Here is a 6,838-nt window from a genome sequence, read left to right on the forward strand (position 1 = left end):
CTAGGATCACAGACAAAAGCTTTGGTCAGGAAATATTTGCTTTTATTTCATACAATTGAAGAAAAAAAACGATGAATGAATGCACGCAGATATGTACCAAGGTCTAAAACCAAGTATAAACAACTTCAAGTAAGAAAAAAGATAGTGATACAATAAATATGTCTTTCTGAAATATTACCTTCGATGTCTGCAAAATGTATGCTCTCAAGTATGGTAGAATAGTCCCAATTTAAATGAGAATAGAATTCCTATCAATCCAGTACATTATGTAAAAAAAATTAAAACAAATGTAGGTTTAGAGAAGTACTTCTGTATTCCCTCGGTTTACCCTAGGAAATATTTCCTTAGTTTACCCATACAAATGTATTAAATCATAATGATATCAATTCAATCAATACTACTCAATGGTGGAGGGACAGTGTATTTAAGTTACATTTCAATGTTTCAAGACCATATTCCACTTTCAATAATGATGCCCATTGAATGTTTTTTTGAATGGCAGTGAGAAAAGACTTTGAAAAAAGAGAAAAGAAGATTCCATGATTCCAGGTGAGTATGCTTCAACTCGACATGAGACAAGAACTCTTTATTTCAGTAGTGTACAGTACCATTAATTCTCAAACAGACATACAATATGTAACATGGTTCCCCTCAAGTCAATAGTGGAGAGTATTATAATACAGAAAAGTATTATTATCACAGTACCATAGCAATCCGCACAAGCGAGAAATAAGCCTTCAGACTAGCCTGTGAGGCAGCTCAGCCTCCAAGGATGATGTTTAACCTACTCAATCCAGAGTTGGTTAAACATCAGTCTGGCAGGCAGAGCTGCCTCCAAAGCTACTTGAATGTAGTAATCCCATCACTTCTATTTGTAACATGTTTTGAGCAACAAAATGAAACTTTCTTATAATATTGTCAGTATATAAATTTGTGCACTGGGGCATACCACTGCTTTTTATGTGCATTGTGTGTGTGTGTTTGTGTGCAGTGGTGTAAAGTACTTAAGTAAAAAATACTTTAAAGTACAACTTTTTTTTATACCTTTCTATACTTTTACTTCACTACATTCCTAAAGAAAATAATGTACTTTTGACTCCATACATTTTCCCTGACACCCAAAAGTACTCATTACATTTGGAATGTTTAGCAGGACAGGAAAATGGTCCAATTCACACACTTATCAAGAGAACATCCCTGGTCATCTCTACTGGCTCTGATCTGGGGGACTCACTAAACACAAATTCTTAGTTTGTAAATTATGTCTGAGTGTTGGAGTGTACCCCTGGATATCCACAAATAAAAAAAACAGGAAATGTGCTTAATTTCAAATTGTGTATACTTTTACTTTTGATACTTAAGTATATTACGTACAGTACCCGCCAAAGGTTTGGACACACCTACTCATTCAATACATTGTAGAATAACAGTGAAGACATCAAAACTATGAAATAACACATATGAAATCATGTAGTAACCAAAAAAGTGTTAAACAAATCAAAATATATTTTKTATTCTAGATTCTTCAAAGTAGCCACCCTTTGCCTTGATGACGGCATTGCACATTCTTGGCATTCTCTCAACCAGCTTCACCTGGAATGCTTTTCCAAGAGTCTTGAAGAAGTTCCCACATATGCTGAGCACTATTTGGCTGCATTTCCTTCACTCTGTGGTCCAACTTATCAATTGGGTTGAGGTCGGGTGATTGTGGAGGCCAGGTCATCTGATGCAGCACTCCATCCTTCTTGGTCAAATAGCCCTTACACAGCCTGAAAGTGTGCTTTGGGTCATTGTCCTGTTGAAAAACAAATTATAGTCCCACTAAGCGCAAACCAGATTGGATGGCGTATCGCTGCAGAATGCTGTGGTAGCCATGCTGGTTAAGTGTGCCTTGAATTCTAAATAAATCACAGTGTCATCAGCAAAGCATGCCCACACCATCACACCTCCTCCTCCAGGCTTCACGGTGGGAACCACACATGCAGAGATCATCCGTTCACCTACTCTACGTCTCACAAAGACACGGCGGTTGGAACCAAAAATATCTAATTTTGACTCACCAGACCAAAGGACAGATTTACACGGGTCTAATGTCCATTGCTTGTGTTTCTTGGCCCAAGCAAGTCTCTTCTTATTATTGGTGTCCTTTAGTACTGGTTTCTTTGCAGCAATTCGACCATGAAGGCCTGATTCACGCAGTCTCTTCTGAACAGTTGATGTTGAGATGTGTCTGTTACTTGAACTCTGTGAAGCATTTATTTGGGCTGCAATCTGAGGTGCAGTTAACTCTAATGAACTTACCCTCCGCAGCAGAAGTAACCCTTCATGTCTTAAAGTAATGGTGGACTGTCGTTTCTCTTTGCTTATTTGAGCTGTTCTTGCCATAATATGGACTTGCTCGTTTTATCATGACTCAGGAAAAGGCCCAGATGCAGACAGTTCGAATAATGGATGTTTATTATATAAACAGGGGGCAGGCACAGGACTGGTCAAGGGCAGGCAGGGGTTGGTAGTCCAGGGCAGAGTTCTCAAGGTACAGAGCGGCAGGGTCGGGGGCAGCCAGAGGTCAGTAATCCAGTGGCAAAATGTACATAACTGCAGGCAGGCTCAGGGCAGGCAAAATGATCAAAAACCAGGAAAACTAGAAAACGGGCTCAAGGAAACAGGCGTAAGCCTGCCTGCTGTTCTGAAAAACACGCCGGTAGGCTTGACAAGACAAGACAAACTGGCAACAGACAAACAGAGAACACAAGTATAAATGCACAGGGGATAATGGGGAAGATGTGCGACACCTGGAGMGGGGTGGAGACAAGCCCAAAGACAGGTGAAACAGAGCAGGGTGTGACACTTTTACCAGGTGAAGCTGGTTGAGAGAATGCAGAGAGTGTGCAAAGCTTTCATCAAGGCAAAGGGTGGCTACTTTGAAAAACCTCAAATATAAAATATTTTTTGATTTGTTTAACACTTTTTTGATTACTACATGATTCCATATGTGTTATTTCATAGTTGATGTCTTCACTATTATTCTACAATGTAGAAAATAGTAAAAACAAAGAAAAACCCTTGAATGAGTAGGTGTGTCCAAACTTTTGACTGGTACTGTATATTTTAGCAATTACATTTACTTTTTATACCTAAGTATATTTAAAACCAAATACTTTTAGACTTTTAGTCAAGTAGTATTTTATTGGGTGACTTTCACTTTTACTTGAGTCATTTTCGATTAAGGTATCTTTACTTTTATTCAAGTATGACAACTGGGTACTTTTTCCACCACTGTGTGTGTGTCTGTGTGTGTGGTTGCATTCCTGCCATTCTTTTAATGCATAAATACTTCATAAACTTGTAGTAACTTGGGTCAAGTACTATAAATGTTTTGTGTTTTTGTATTAATGTGTAATATTGTTAATATTATAATAATTGGGATAATCAACATAAGTAAATGGTGTATCAATGTGTGTATGTTTCCGTTAGCTCTTGAATGTTTTGAAAACAAAAAAATGAACAGTGCATTCCAGTCCAAACTTTTTACACTATTTACCTTAAAATAATAAATACAATATATACAACAATATATTTTTTTAAAGTAACGATAAATACAGCAAGCTATCGTTTTTAAAGCCCTTTTCCGAAATGTACTGTTTTCTAAGGCAAGAAATAGCTGTTTTATTAGTGTTTGTTTGTTTGTGAAATGGTTGTAGTTCCTGGATGGTACATTGAATTGAGTTTGTAATGGATTTTGTAACATGTTAAAAATTATTACATGTTCTTGAACAATCAACATCATTCAACATCTTCTTTTTCTGTTAAAACCTCCATCTCTGTGACTCTTGATCAAGACATTCAAAAACTACAAAAAAGAAACAAACATGGAGGCAGCGAAATGGGTCCTAGGTTAATACACCCGCCATAACTGTAGTTCATAAGGATGTAAAACATAGAAAAGGCAGATAGATAGACACAGTGAAAGAGATAGCAGTTGTTTTAACTTCCACATTCTATGCACGTTTTCAATCTAACAGTTCAAATACATTTTAAAACATATTTCAGTTATTCCCTGGGCATGAAAACAGAAAACGTATTGAAACGGAAATTTGTGTTTTCATTGGACAAGTTCTGGTAGTGCCTCCTCCATTTCAAGACAATGCCTATTTTGATCATACATGTTGTTAGCCATATTGTTTAAAAGATTACTTAAAAATTTCCAGACAGTCACAGATTCTCTACAAAAATCACAGCTTGTTCTGCCAAAGACATTTGTACCTTTGTGTACACGTTTTATACTGATTATTACGTGCTAGTAAGATATTTAATCAATATTGACATCCTGGTACTCAGAGGCTTCAGTGGCATTGTTATTGCCTGGTCCCAGATTAATTTGTGCTGTACAGCCAACTGCTATGTTTGTGAGTGACGATCATAGGACTGGCTAGATAGCAGAGACAGATCTGGGCCCGTATTTATCTAGTCTCAGAGTAGGAGTGCTGATCTAGGATCAGGGCCTCCCTGTCCACAATGATCTGATTAAGTATGATCTAAATGATAAAATACTTTGAGACGCTTGATACATATGGCCCGGACTACCATTCATTTCCACACAAGCAGATGACGTAACTTTATATGCGCCCCATGGTCACCTGACACCACTTGCGCTGCCTGGCTGGCTGAGGCACTGAGACCTGTGAGAGGGCCTTTCAATGAGCTTCCATGACTCACACTTAAGCTGTCAAGCATGACGGAGTACAGTGTGTGCGTGCGAGCGCAAGTATCTGTGTGTTAAATGTACTGTATATGTACAGTGCCTTGCAAAAGTATTCATCCCCCTTGGCGTTTTTCCTATTTTGTTGCATTACAACCTGTAATTTAAATCGATTTTTATTTGGATTTCATGTAATGGACATAAACAAAATAGTCCAAATTGGTGAATTGTTTCAAAAAATGTCCGGAAAAGTGGTGCGTGCATATGTATTCACCGCCTGTCACGGCTGTCGTAAGAATGGGACCAAGGCGCAGCGGATGTTGAGTTCCACATATTTAATTCAAAGAGAAACTTAAACAAAACAAAATATATCAAATAAACGAACAACTAAACGTGACTACGTGGTGCACATGCACAAACACAAAACAATATCCCACAAACACAGGTGGGAAAAAGTAGCTACTTAAATATGATCCCCCATTAGAGACAACGATTACCAGCTGCCTCTAATTGGGAATCATACAAAACACCAACATAGAAAATATAAACTAGAACACAACATAAAATTATAAAACTAGAATACCCCTAGTCACGCCCTGACCTACTAAACCATAGAGAACAAGGGTCTCTATGGTCAGTGGCGTGACAGTATCCCCCCAAAGGTGCGGACTCCGGCCGCAAAACCTGAAACAAAATGGGGGGGGTTGGGGGTGACTAGTGTCGGTGGCGGCTCCGGTGCGGGTCGAAGCCTCCCCCCTAGACCGGACCATGGCGCCGGGCTTAACGCCGTGCCTGTACTGGGCAGCGGTGCAGAGGAGGGCTCCGCCCTGGAGCTGGGCTGGTCGCTGTGCCTGTACACCAGCACTGAGGAAGGCTCCGGCCATGGAGCTGGGCTGGCCGCCGTGCCTGGACTGGGCATCGGCGCAGAAGAAGGCTCCGGCCATGGAGCTGGACTGGCTGCCGTGCCTAGACTGGGCACCGGCGCAGAGGAAGGCTCCCGCCTTGGAGCTGGGCTGGTCGCAGTGCCCAGACTGGATACCGGTGCTGAGGAAGGCTCCGGCCATGGAGCTGGACACCGTACCCGGACGGGCACCGGCGCAGAGGAAAGCTCCTGCCCTGGAGCTGGACTGGACACCGTGCCTGGACTGGGCACCGGTGCAGAGGAAGGCTCCTGCCCTGGAGCAGAACTGAACACCATGCCTGGACTGGGCATCGGCACAGAGGAAGGCTCCTGCCATGGAGCGGGACTGGACGCCGTGCCTGGACTAGGCACCGGCGCAGAGGAAGGCTCCTGCCATGGAGCGGGACTGGATGCCGTGCCTGGACTGGGCACCGCGCAGAGGAAGGCTCCTGCCCTGGAGCTGGACTGGACGCCTTTCCTGGAAGCTCCGGACCGTGGACCGTCGCAGGAGGTTCCGGACCGTCGGACCGTAGCAGGAGGTTCCGGACCGTGGACCGTCGCAGGAGGTTCCGGACCGTGGACCGTCGCAGGAGGTTCCGGACCGTCGCAGGAGGTTCCGGACTGTGAACCGTCGCCGGAAGCTCTGGACTGGGACCGTCGCCGGAAAGACCTGGACTGGGGACCGTCGCCGGAAGCTCTGGACTGGGGACCGTCGCCGGAAGCTCTGGACTGTGAAACTGTCACCGGAAGCTCTGGACTAGGAACCGTCGCCGGAAGCTCTGGACTAGGAACCGTCGCCGGAAGCTCTGGACTAGGAACCGTCGCCAGAAGCTCTGGACTGGGAACCGTCGCCGGAAGCTCTGGACTGTGAATGCGCACTGGAGGCCTAGTGCGTGGAGCCAGTACAGGTGGCACCGAACTGATGACACGCACTTCCGGGCGAGTGCTGGGAGAAGGCACAGAACGTACCGACTGGGGAGGCGCACTGGAGTCCAGATGTGTGGAGCCGGTACAGGTTTCACCAGACTGCTAACCGGATCCTCTGGTCGAATGTTGAGCAGAACACACATGCACAACATCTCTCTCCTTTCTCTCTCTCCCAACTTCTCCATCGCCTCCCTGACGGTCTCTGGCTCTTCAGGGAGAGTGCGGGGAGCTGGCATAGGACGTACCGGACTGGGGACACGCACTTCAGGACGAGTGTGCTGCAGCATTCTCATCGCTACCACCTCTCTCCG

The sequence above is a fragment of the Salvelinus sp. IW2-2015 genome, unplaced genomic scaffold (genome assembly GCF_002910315.2).
Source record: "Salvelinus sp. IW2-2015 unplaced genomic scaffold, ASM291031v2 Un_scaffold1627, whole genome shotgun sequence".
Lineage (NCBI taxonomy): Eukaryota > Metazoa > Chordata > Actinopteri > Salmoniformes > Salmonidae > Salvelinus > Salvelinus sp. IW2-2015.